The sequence below is a fragment of the Panulirus ornatus genome, chromosome 10 (genome assembly GCF_036320965.1).
Source record: "Panulirus ornatus isolate Po-2019 chromosome 10, ASM3632096v1, whole genome shotgun sequence".
Classification (NCBI taxonomy): Eukaryota; Metazoa; Arthropoda; class Malacostraca; order Decapoda; family Palinuridae; genus Panulirus; species Panulirus ornatus.
Window position 1 is genome coordinate 2,600,001 of NC_092233.1, and position 13,652 is coordinate 2,613,652.

Genomic DNA, 13,652 nt, shown 5'->3' on the forward strand with positions numbered 1-13,652 from the left:
AGACAGGACGTTACTTGAATTAATAGGCATATTTTTAAATATAGAAAACAATCATTTGAATTAATGATAAACAAGTATATGCTATAGCTAGAGATAGACGAGCAAAGTGTGTTTCACGTAACTTACTGTATCTTGGATATGATAATACTTGACATGAAGAATGGGTCGATATTTGGGCTATTGCTATAAATGTAGAGATATTCAATGTCATAAATTACACTTTTCTGGGACGTGGATCCTAGGAAGTGAGTCGGTTGCTGTTTGCTGATGTCACGGCTTTGGTGGCAAAGTCAAGAGAAAAACTAAGTTTAGGGAAAGTGTGTGAAAGGGAAAACATTGAAATTTAATGTAGGTAATAGCAAGGTCGTTAGGCTTACAGTGGTGAGGAACAGGGTTGGAGTATGAGCTTGATTGGAGACAACTTGGACGATGTGAAGTATGCTACATAACTGGGAGTGGATATGGCAGCGGGTGGAACCATGGGTACTAAAGTGAATCATATGGTGGATGAGGGGGCTGAAGTCCTGGGTGCATTTAGGAATGCATAGAGAGATGGGTCACTGTATGTGGGGGGCAACGATGGGTATGTATTGTACTGAAGTCACGGTTGTGCTGTATGGGTGCGAGGCAGGGGCCCTCGATTGAATAAAAGAAAAACAATACAGAAAGGGTGGATATGCTACAAATGAGATGCATGTGGACAATATGTGTTGTAAGTAGCGTTGGTAGAAGGAAGAAAAATAAAGGTAAGAGAGAGGTGTGGTTGTAAGATAACTGAAAAAGTATGAGAAAGCTAAGAGAGATGTACTGAAGTGGCAAATAGAGAGGATGAGTAAGGAGAGGTTGACTAAGAGGGTATACTTGTGAGATGTGAGGCTTGTACGAGACAGAGCAAACTGGAGCCCTGTAGCAGAGAAAGGGCGTGATCCTGGCGCTATCTTGCTAACGTGAAAATTTGAGAACATATGAAATGATAATGATAATACATGGAAAGATGGAGTGAAAAAGATTTTGTGTGATCGGGGCCTGAACATGCAGGAGGGTGAAAGGAGGGCAAGGAATAGAGTGAATTGGAGCGATGTGGTATACCGGGGTTGACGTGCTGTCAGTGGATTGAATCAAGGCATGTGAAGCGTCTGGGGTAAACCATGGAAAGCTGTGTAGGTATGTATATTTGCGTGTGTGGACGTATGTATATACATGTGTATGGGGCGGGGTTGGGCCATTTCTTTCGTCTGTTTCCTTGCGCTACCTCGCAAACGCGGGAGACAGCGACAAAGTATAATAATGATAATAATAATATATATAATAATAATAATATATATATATATATATATATATATATATATATATATATATATATATATATATTCTATTCATTCATTCATATAATGTGAACGTGTTACCATTATGGTTGTGGCATGAGTCTAGGAGTGAGAGCTTGTCATTTATAATAACTACAGTCACCAACATAATACATTGTTCGCTGTCAGCGTGGACGATCGAAGGTTATCAAGCCAATTTGCTCGCTCACATCGTCTGCTGTGGTGGTGGAGGCGGTTGGCTGTTGTGGTGGGCGGCATTTTCCTACTGTGGTGGGCGACTGTTGGCTGCTGTGATGGGTGGTAGTGTACTGTGGTTGTGGGCGGCAGTTGGCAGCATTGGTGGGTGGCAAGTGTGCTGTGGTTGTGGGTGGCAATTGGCTGCGTTGATGGGTGGTAGCGTGCTGTGTTTGGTGGGTGGTAATGTGCTGTGGCTGTGGGCGGCAGTTGGCTGCGTTGGTGGGTGGCAGTGTGCTGTGGCTGTGGGCGGCAGTTGGCTGCGGGGAGATAGAATGGTACAGCAATTTGCTTTCTAAAGCTCATTACAGTTGGTGAGCGATTAATGTTTCCTGCTACAAATTGAAGATCATGGTCTGGTAATGGATGGCACCGGGAAATTACTTAATGGCTTATCACAGCCACTTATGAAGGGATTAAAGATAGCAATAAATCTTATCGCTTGATGGTTTTATCTATGATATAAAAACAAGATATCTAAGGCTGTGTGAACGTATTATCTGAGAAGGTTACCATGGCAGTGGCTGGCTTCCTTTTATGTCTGAGTACACAAACTTTCTCTGTTTATCTGTGGGTGTACGTATGTCTGAGTACACAAACCTACTCTGTTTAGGTATGAATTTACAGAGGTCGTCCATCGATCCCTGGGTGGGTGTCTGTGTACTGATGAATGACTGCCATCATTAGCTCCTGTTACGATAACCTTGATTTATGAGATTGTTCAGGTTAACATTAAAAGCATCCGCATCCACCCAGATCAGTACGGCTATACTTAGAAACTCTCATCTAAAAACCACTTTTTCTTGTGGTCGTTTGTATCGTCCAAGACTTGCAATACAACTTTCTTTATTGAATTTATCGGTACATTGGTTCCCGTGAGGATGTCTTGCCCATTACCGAGGCAGAGGCTTTACACATAATGACACACTCGACAGACGCCATTGATAAACGTAAAGACGGTCATATGTCTAACCTGGAATCCCCCGAACATGTTACCCTGTGTCTGTCTGCCTCACAGCTACACACACACACACACACACACACACACACACACTACCTGCATATATCATTCAGAAGAAGAGAGTGAGTGAGGAGAGTAAAGAAGCCTGTAGTTTGCAGGCTTATGTTCCATAATGGCGAACCATCTATCAACCGGAGCGAGGCCAGCCGCCCCGTTCTCCGGCCACCACCTGCACCCACTGACACCAGGGGGCAAAAATCTTGATGGGAGGGAAGGAAGGGGCGGAAGAGGAAGCCAAATGTCTGGAGTAAAAAGGTTAAAGAAAGAGAAATCGTAGGAAAAGAGATGAGAGGATAAGTAAGAGTAAAAAGAAGAAAAGATAGGTTGAGGGAGCAAGACGCTGTAAGGGGAGAGTACAAGAACCTGGAAGATTAATGGAGAGATGAGACAACATGAGAGATGGAGGCGAAACTAGAGGCTGCTAAGGAAGACACGGACCGACCAGAAGAAATTATGAGGTTCAGAATGAGAGACATGGGATGAGGAGTAAAAAATGTGAAAGCCACAGAGCGGAGGTGTGAGGGAAGGGGAGGGCGACGGGGGACCTGAGAAAACCTGCTGAGTGACCTGAGGAACCTGACCGACCAGGTCTTGCGTCATCTGGACCTGTAAGCGTCTATGCCAGCCACCAACGGAAACACCTTTCCACCCTCAGTGTACAAGAGGAGCGCCTTCGTCATGCAAATCGCGACCTCCAGCAACAAAAACACCTCACCAGAGCAGTAGAGAACTACCTATCTCCCAGGCTAGTGGTCCTTACTACACCTGTGACCAAGAGAGAGAGAGAGAGAGAGAGAGAGAGAGAGAGAGAGAGAGAGAGAGAGAGAGAGAGAGAGAGAGAGAGAGAGAGAGAGAGAGAGAGAGAGAGAGAGATGGGGTCATATATATGGTAAAATGGTGTCAAGCGACTAAAAAAAATGGGAACTTTCGCACGAAATGCAATTCATGGAAGCACAGGTGCTATCAACATGTAAATGTAGAGGTAACAAAAACAGCAAAGTTGTTGATTTGGTTATGAGTGAAGGGCGGGCGGGCGGGCGGGCGGGCCGGTGGGAGGATGAAGGAGACCTTGCGGTGGATAATCACAGAGATTGCCTTATGTGGATCCTGCCATTACCTGAGACACGGACCAACCTTCTCTAATTTCACCCTTTAACGAGGAACTGTTGACATTGTGGTTCTGGGATCCGGCCTCACGAGCGCCGTGTTCCCACCACGACCTTCGCCAGGAAGATCGCCACCGCCAGCAGCAGCAGCAGCAGCTACCATACCACCGTCACCGCCTGCTTCAGCAGCACCATCACCACCACCATCAAAATCACTTTATGATCAGCAATATCATCACAATAAGCAAATACACCATTACCAGCAGCAGCATCACTAGCAATGCTTCCACCACAACTTATAGAATCAGTAACACTTCAAGTAACATCAGCAAAAACAACACTCAAAGTACTAGCAGCAACACTTCAAGTATCAACAGCAATACTTCAGGTAGCAGTGGCAACACTCCGAGTATTAGCAGCAATACTCCTAACAAAAGCAGCTGTACAGCCAGCTCCACACTCAGGAGCGGGAACGCCAACAACTGCAACAGTAGGAAGACTCACAGCAACACGTTCAGCAGCAGCAACAGCAACAATCCCGGCAGGAACAGTAGCAGTAACACTAGGAGGAGCAGCAACAGTAGCAAACTTAGAACTAGAATCAACAGCAGCAGAGTGACACCAACACTTCCAGCAACACTAGGAACAGAAACAGCACCGCCAGCATCACTAGGAATAACAGCAACACTATGAGTTTTAGCAATACTAAGAACAGAAGCAGCACCGTCAGTGCCACTAGCAATAGCAGAAAAACTAGCAGGAACACTTGGGGTAGCAGCAACATTGGCAGCAACACTCGGGGTAGCATCAACACTGACAATAACACTCGGGATAACAGCAATACTGGCAGAAAATCTTGGGCTAGCAGCAACACTAAGGGTAGCAGCAACACCCAGGTTAACAGCAACATTCAGGGCAGCAGCAACACTGGCAGCAACACTCGGGATAACGCAGCAGAAGGAGCAGTAGGCAGGCGGGGGAGGTGAGGACAGGTAATCACTGGGGTGTTCCCGTGGCTGACGGAGGAACAAGACAGGGGAGGGGCGGGCGTCACTGCCTCTGAAGGGTACTGTCAGCTTCACCAGACGACCCGGCCCACCTCCCGCCATACATGGCCCTGGGGGAGGGGAGCACGGGCTGGGCAGGGGCCCTTCAAGGATTAGGGAGGGCAGAGAGATGCTGGGACCTCACTATGATAGTGGGCCGAAAATTAGCGAGTAGAAGGATGGGAGTGGGGTGAGACGGAGTAGGCTGGGCTGGGGAGTAAGGACAGGGGACAGTGAAGGGAAAGGAGGCTGGGAAAGGGATAGGAAAGGAAAGGTAGGCTGGGGAAGGAGCCATGAATTAACGGAGGGTTAGGAAAGAGGAAGTGGAGGGAGGGTGGTTGGGAAGTACATGAGAAGGATAGATGATAGATAGTGACCTAGTGGTCCATGAGGAGGTTACCTGTTCCCGTAGTGCTGTAAATTCTCAGTATATACAGAGAGAGAGAGAGATGACAGTAATGCTGACGCGCCTCCTCACCTGACACTCCCTCCGGCACATCAGCCGACAGGAAAATAAGTATCAAGGAACGTCACGTTGGATGGAGGGAGGATAATGACATGGAAATTGTGTAGATACAGATGAATGTAAAACAAATTTGGATCTGATTTTAGCTGTCGGGTACTATGGGGAGGGAGGCGGTGTCTGTAAGGAAACAAAAATTGAGATATGCTTATATCATATCACATCAGTATTCTTGTAAAGGCTTATTTACTGCTGTCACTAAAGTACGTGTGTGGCTGCGTCACAGAGGTGATCATAGCCTTCACCTTGACAGTGTTTTGGGAAGGTAGGCAGGGAGCTGGGGAGGGAAGGTAGGCTGGGGAGGTGACAGGAGTACGTACGAGGATTAACCACGAAACTTTTGTTAAATGACTGCCAGTGCCTAGTGCGTAGCACTCACCACAATTAAACGTAGTTATGAGGAACGAGTCATGTGAGTGAAGTGCTTTCAAATGTTATGTACCACATAGAGAGGTTGTATGTTTGGGGACTTACCATATGGGAGAGGCAGAAAAGAAAACAGCTAACTGGGCTGAAGGAGTGACACTTGACAGCCACTGATGTGTTGGCTCACTGCGTGGTCGCCACCAGCCCTCCCGATACCAAAGCAGGTAATACTGATAACGTACCTCCCTAGTCGGTGTCTGCCTACCACCTACTACGTACCTGAGAGAGAGAGAGAGAGAGAGAGAGAGAGAGAGAGAGAGAGAGAGAGAGAGAGAGAGAGAGAGAGAGAGAGAGAGAGAGAGAGAGAGGGGGGGGGGTTAGAAGAGTAGGGGAATGTTGATATTGAATACAGGGAAATGAGGATGTGTGCTGGCTTGGGGAGAATCCAGAGGATGGACGGCGGGGGGAGGGGGACCTGACGGGGAGACGTGAGAGGGACATGACGTGGGGACGTGAGGAGGAATGGCAGGTGTATGTGGGGGTGGGAGGTTGTTACGATGTTTAATGGAACGTCAGGGGAGGAGAGCGGCCTGGCTAGGCCCCTGGTTGAGGGAGGTGATGGAGAGAGAGAGAGAGAGAGAGAGAGAGAGAGAGAGAGAGAGAGAGAGAGAGAGAGAGAGAGAGAGAGAGAGAGAGAGAGAGAGAGAGAGAGAGAGAGAGAGAGAGAGAGATAATGTAGAATAAAGTAAGAGACCGGAACGACGTGAGAGGTACCAACAGTGGAGTCTTCCGGACAGTCCCTCAGTAGTCCCTCCAACAGTTCCCCCAACGGTCCACCAATAGTCCCCCAACAGTCCTCCAACAGTTCCCCCAGCAGCATCTTATACAGCATCACAAATGGTACCCCAACAGTACTACCAACAGTACCCCAACAGTTCCACCATGGGTCGAGTCAGCCGTTTCCAACAGTTCCCTCAACAGGACCACCACTAGTACCCCAACAGCCCCACCAAAGGTCCCCCAACAGTTCCCAGTAGATCCATGAACAGTCCCAGAACTGTAGTACCAAGAGTGCCACTAACGTCCCACTCAACAGTACTACCAACAGTGCCACTAACGTCCCACTCAACAGTACTACCAACAGTGCCACTAACGTCCCACTCAACAGTACTACCAACAGTACCACTAACGTCCCACTCAACAGTACTACCAACAGTGCCACTAACGTCCCACTCAACAGTACTACCAACAGTATCACTAACACCCCACTCAACAGTACTACCAACAGTGCCACTAACGTCCCACTCAACAGTACTACCAACAGTATCACTAACACCCCACTCAACAGTATCACTAACACCCCACTCAACAGTATCACTAACACCCCACTCAACAGTACCACTAACACCCCACTCAACAGTACTACCAATAGTTCCCAATACTTCCATGGGAAGTCCTTTATAGAATAATCACTAGTCCCCAACAGACGCACAACAAACAGATCCAACAGTATCACTAACAGTACCCCAGCAGTATTACCAACATTCCCTAAAGATATCACCCTTAGATCACAACAGTAACCAACAGGACCAGCAATGGTCCACAACTGTACAATAACAGTCCCAAACAGTACTTCAACAATATCGCCAACAGTATGACCAACAGTACCCTAACAGTGTCAGTAACAGGACCACGAACAGTACCAACAGCAGCACCATCAACGGCACCCCCCCCCCCCCCCCCACCCACCCTCACCATGCCCGGTAAGAAGGCCACCAACACCGGGGTCCCCCCCCCCCTCCATCCCAGGAACTTATTATTACCCGCATTTTTTCCCCCAGATAAACAGCACAACACTTATTGATTCCCGGCCACACCCGCCGCTACACCACCTGCTACACCCGGGGAGAAAAACCAACACCACAATGAAGGAGTGCGATCGTACGGCTCAGGAAGCCTGGCACAAGAGGGATCTATACCTCCCGGTATCCTGATGGCCGGGATTCCAGTATCATGGTATGGGTTACCTGGCCAAACGGACGTAATCCTCAAAGGCTTTCTTTTTTTTCCCTTACCCTTCCCATCGATATATATCCTCCAGCAAGATAACGGGTCAAGATATTAGTTGCCATGATATGCGTCTGGAATATAGAATTAGCATTAGGAATGGTTCTCTTAGTTCGACTAACTGGTAACTACAACACAGGGTATAACACTCACTGGCAACTGCTCAACGGGGGATACCATTAAATGGCAACTATACAGCGGCGTTTGTCATCATTTGGGAACTACACAGCGGGTATATCATTAATGGCAACAACACAACGGGTATACTATGAAACAACACAAGTACGCAGCGCAGAATGATATCAGCATTGCAACGGCTTTCGATAAAGTACCTCACAAGAGACTTCACATAAACTTAAAGCACACGGAATCGGTGAAGCAGTCTTTACATGGATCAGAGACTGGCTTACTGGAAGAAAGCAACATGTAGTATTAAAGAGCGAAGCCTCAGACTGGCTAGACGTAACGAGTGGTGTGCCACAGGGGTCGGTCTTAGGCCCAGTTCTTTTCGTAATATACATTAATGACCTAGAACTTGGTATCATATCTAAGATCTCCAAATTTGCTGATGATACTGAATTAGGAGGTAGAGCTGTAAACAGGCGGGACTGTGAAATGTTTCATGGAGATCTTAACTTACTAGCAGAGTGGTCAGACAGATGGCAAATGAAATCTAATGTAGACAAGTGTAAAGTTATGTACTCTGGAGATAAGAATATACGTTACGACTTCAAATTATTCGGAAACTCTCCGAAGTAAAAGAAGAAAAGGAGCTTGGAGTTGTCATTAGCAACAATCTGAAGTATAGTAAACAGTGTCAATCAGCAAATAAAAAAGACAACTGAATGTTAGGTCTCCTAGCCAGGAACATAGATCACAAGACACCACAAAGAATTATCATACTTTATAATTCTCTACTAAGACCACACCTTGAAAAACTAGAGAAAGTACAAAGACGTGCTTCAAAATTGATTTCATCCCTTAGAAATCATCGCGGCGACTTGATCCAAGTGTTCAAAATTCTAAACAAATTCGAAAAAGTAAATCACGAACATCTTTTCGAAATACGAGAAAATCCGGTTACTCAACAACAGAGTCTATCACTGGATGGCGGGGTACATAACTTGATATGTCATCAAATGGCAACATCACGGCAGGAGATGGATAGATTTCACTTGATGTCATCTACGAAAAGTACAGTCTGGTTGTTAAATGACAACTGCTGTACTTGGAATGAATTCATTTTTTATAGTAAAGTTGACAACTGAAGTCCATCACCAGCAAGTCCATCACCGTAATACATCACTACAAGTCACGAACATTAATGGGGTATATCACTCTAGGTCAAGTACACTCCTGGAGTAAATCACTAAAAGTTAATTACACTCCTAGAGTATATCACTTACAATCAAGTACACTATCACAGTACATCCCTTACAGTCAAGTACACACAACTGGAGTACGTCATTAACCGTCAAATTAGACATCGGGGATACCTCACAAGCTGTTAACTGTATAACCTGTCATGTACCGCTAACTGATTGACGACCTAGTAACTAGGTATTTGTCACAGTTAACATGTTCCGTGTTATACATCAAATACATAACATCAACACATCAGTAATATCAACACATCAGGCTTAAGATTTATGTACCACTTAACTGATGACTAGTTAATGTGACATGTTCCACTAACTCACGCTCAAATGATGGGTGAACATGTCACTAACTGGCAACTAAACAATGAGGGATATACCACAAGCTGTGACCAAACAGTGGGGGATTTACCACTAACCAGGAAACAATTTGGGATATACCGACCAGGTAATGGGCGTTTATACCACTACCGAACGAACAAAATAAGGACGATGTATATCGAATTGGTAACTACACAACCACTACATAGCTACACTAAACAAGAACCACACATTCAAACCAAACAGCAATTATTCACAAGTACAATAAAAAGCACCAAGACAATTGCACTAAACAAGGGAGGATATACAACTAATTGCCAACAACACAGCAGAAGACGCATGGCAAATTAGCTTATACAAAGATTACTTACTGACTTACAAGTACTTACCTCGAGATCTTTTCAAAAGTCATGGGCCAGCGCGTTGCGATCAACGCAGGAAAAATATAGAGTTTACAAAGGAGTCGTGTGAGTTACGCGCTGTGTTATGTATGAGAAGGAGAGATTGTATGTTTGTGGACTGAAGGCCAGCAGCCCACGTGTAGTGGAGGCAAGAAAAATAAGATAGCTACCTGGTCTAATGGAGGGAGAGAGAGAGAGAGAGAGAGAGAGAGAGAGAGAGAGAGAGAGAGAGAGAGAGAGAGAGAGAGAGAGAGAGAGAGAGTACAAGACAGTGAGTCAGACATATCAACAAAGAGACATGTGATGGTCAGCAGATCAGTTGACTCTGAGGATGGATGGCCTGGGATGTGAGGGCTGATTGATGGTTGAATGGCTGGGATATGAAGCCTGGTCTCCCGGGGTAAGAGCGATGGGTAATGGGAGAGGAACTGGGTCCACACACGTTCGCTTAACCACGTACGTTTACGTTCAGTCACATATCTTTACGTTCAAGAGTACTTTATTCACTGAAAGTCTCGTTCCCTTGTGTTGAATACAGCGTCACACATTTGCATGCATTCAGTTGATCAATTTTACACCATATACAATATCACGTACACTAACTTATCAGATTACGATCTATGTATATGGGCATATGGGTGTGTTCCACACATCCACGTTCACACGTACACACACACACACACGCACACAGATAGGGTCCCCACAAGTGTAAAACTCCCTCCCCATACAGAACAAATGGGTAATTACAAATAGGTAATTGCACACATAATGATTGTTCCCCATCAATAACACCACATCAAGTTCACATGCCTAAGAGCCAGAAAAGATGATGGGAGATGTCCAAGATGGGATAAGGGACGCCACCCTAGGATATTTTTTTTTTTTTTTTTTTTTTTTTCATACTATTCGCCATTTCCCGCGATAGCGAGGTAGCGTTAAGAACAGAGGACTGGGCCTTTGAGGGAATATCCTCACCTGGCCCTCTTCTCTGTACCTTCTTTTGGAAAATTAAAAAAAAAAAACGAGAGGGGAGGATTTCCAGCCCCCCGCTCCCTTCCCTTTTAGTCGCCTTCTACGACACGCAGGGAATACGTGGGAAGTATTCTTTCTCCCCTATCCCCAGGGATAGGATATACATATATATATATATATATTATCCCTGGGGATAGGGAAAAGGAATACTTCCCACGTATTCCCTGAGTGTCTTAGAAGGCGACTGAAAGGGGAGGGAGCAGGGGGCTGGAAATCCTCCCCTCCCGTTTATAATTTTCCAAAAGAAGGAACGGAGAGGTGGGCCAAGTGAGGATATACACTCTAAGCCTCACTCTGTTGTTAACGCTATCTCGCTAACGCGGGATAAGGCGAATATGTATGAAAAAAAAAAAAAAAAAAAAAATATATATATATATATATATATATATATATATATATATATATATATATATATATATATATATATATATATATATATATATATATATATATATATATATATTGTTGTTAGAGAGAGAGAGAGAGAGAGAGAGAGAGAGAGAGAGTAGGAAGAAAGACATTCACATTTGTAAACTCTCACAACAGATAAGGTTAGATACCTTAGTTCGGTCTACAATTTATTCAGAACCTCAAAGGCTGCATTCAGATCCTAAAAGGTTGTATTTAAGATTATCTCATGTTAGATTTCAGACCCGCGAAGGTTGTATTTCAAAAACCCTTAGAGATTGTATTTCCCAGGTCCTGGGGTCCACAGAGGAGTCATTATCCCTCAGACAGGTAAAGGAATTGTAGGTTCAAATTTTGCTTCAGGTTTCATGAGAAAGGATTGATGTGACTTATTTTGGTTGAGATCAACACACTTTCCTGTCACTCAAACCGATATCTAACTGCATCAAGTCATATAAGTCCCTGACACAGCAGTTAGCTCAAAAAACAAAGTTGATATTCCCACTCAGGGAAATAGATTCATTGAACGACCTCTTTTTAAAGTATCGTCAGCGTTTGGTCGTAAGGACATGTTGATCACTTTTGTCATTTGTAAATTCAGTTGTGCAATGATCGTAATCTCCAGAGGAAGAATGATTTTGCATAAATTTCGTATAAATAGGGAAGAGATGCTGTGTTCTGACTGGTCCTAGTCGCTCCAAATGGCTTTATAATCAACCACACTACTGTTCTACACTGACGAGCACCAGCTTCCTACAGCTCATCCTTACTTGAGCACAACAGTATGACTCATGGGATTGTTGGTACGACCCTTGAGTACGACGGTACGACCCTTAGGTACGATGGCATGACCTGACCCAACGGCTGAACTACTGGGCTCAAAAGTAGCAGTGTCATGTTAAACTCAGAACGTACAACTAGAGTCAATGAAAGTACCTTATAGTACACGGTTAACTAAGACTTCTGGTACACATTCCTGTGTAAGTAGGCCAATATCATCCGTGCAGGAGTGGCAGGGGTGTACCTCCCTACGATACCTCCGACATATAGAAAGGTTACATTTTACAAAATGAAGATTGATACACTCACACTGGTGTCTCGTGCAGCGGACGGCAAGAGGTAATGACACGCCTCACGTGTGATGGACGGCCGCCTCGCATGTTTCCACCGACAAATCCACATTTATTGCCAAGAAATGAAAAGATAGGAGCAATGATGAAAGAGCTTATGAAATTTCCTTACAAGTCCACAGCCTTCGTCATATAAGGTCTTCTTTCGCAAGGTTGTGAGTATTTATGAATGTTTGGTCAAGAACCTGAGTCTGTAGGAGTGAGAGAGCTTCTGTGACAATGAATGTAATAATTCATCTTGGTTTCAGAGGTTTTCAGTCAGCCTGTTTTCAAGGTTAGATTTTCGTGGGTCCAGCCAGCTTCTCGTGTTGCTCAGCGATGACGAACTGAATTCTCGGCCCTGTGCTCCACTGACCGATCGAGGACCACTATAATGTCATGTGCTCTGTCCATAAAAATGTTTTTTTCTTCATGTTACTCAAGTGCGTGTGTAAGTGCCTTATTACTCCTCCGCTCAAAATTCAGGACTGTGGAAGTAAATGGAGTGAATAATTCATATGTATATCATTTGAACTGAGAAATGTCCCACGATATTCTTTTTATGGTACCGTCATATCTCTCCATCAACTCAAATAACCCATGGTGGATTTTTCTACTTTCACGGTGACTCGCTCGATATTCAGCACGTATCATTTTAATTTCGAAACCTTCTCTGTTATAACTGTAAATAAACCACATACCTGGGGCGTCGTTCTCGGGGTAGCTGGGGAGTGGTCCGTCGTGGTCCCCTGCTGGCGCTGCGGTGAGCCCAAGTTAGCCCTGCCTGGCTGACTGTGGCGCTGCTGCTGCTGATTGTCATCTTTATAATCACTTGAAACTCTTTATTAGGCCACTTGATTGTCGCTGTCAAGTGTTGCCTGTGCCATCAACTTAACTGGGGGAGCAATCCTTTTATGCCAGACATAATGTGTCGCTGCCAAATGTGACGTAAAGAATGACTTGGCTGTATAAAGATACAGGGTGCTCTTGTCGAACTGGATTTCTGAAGTCGTTACACTTGTGACATTTTGACGCAGCTCCTCGAGCAACGGTGTATGGTAAGATCTCAAGACCGGTGTGGTGGCTTCATGGCGTATTATCATCCATCAGTGTAGTGTGGTCTATAGACAAAACAGACCCCCTGCAGTGCTCTGAGTTTACGACGCCATAAAGTAATATGTACTTCCTCAACAACAACGAGAGTTCGATGTTTTAAACCTGTTGTAAGTGTCAGGTCAGGACAGCAGGATACGGGCACCAGGAGATTACTAGGCTTTCCTCTGTCGTGAGAACAGAGCATCAGAGGAGGAGTCTGTA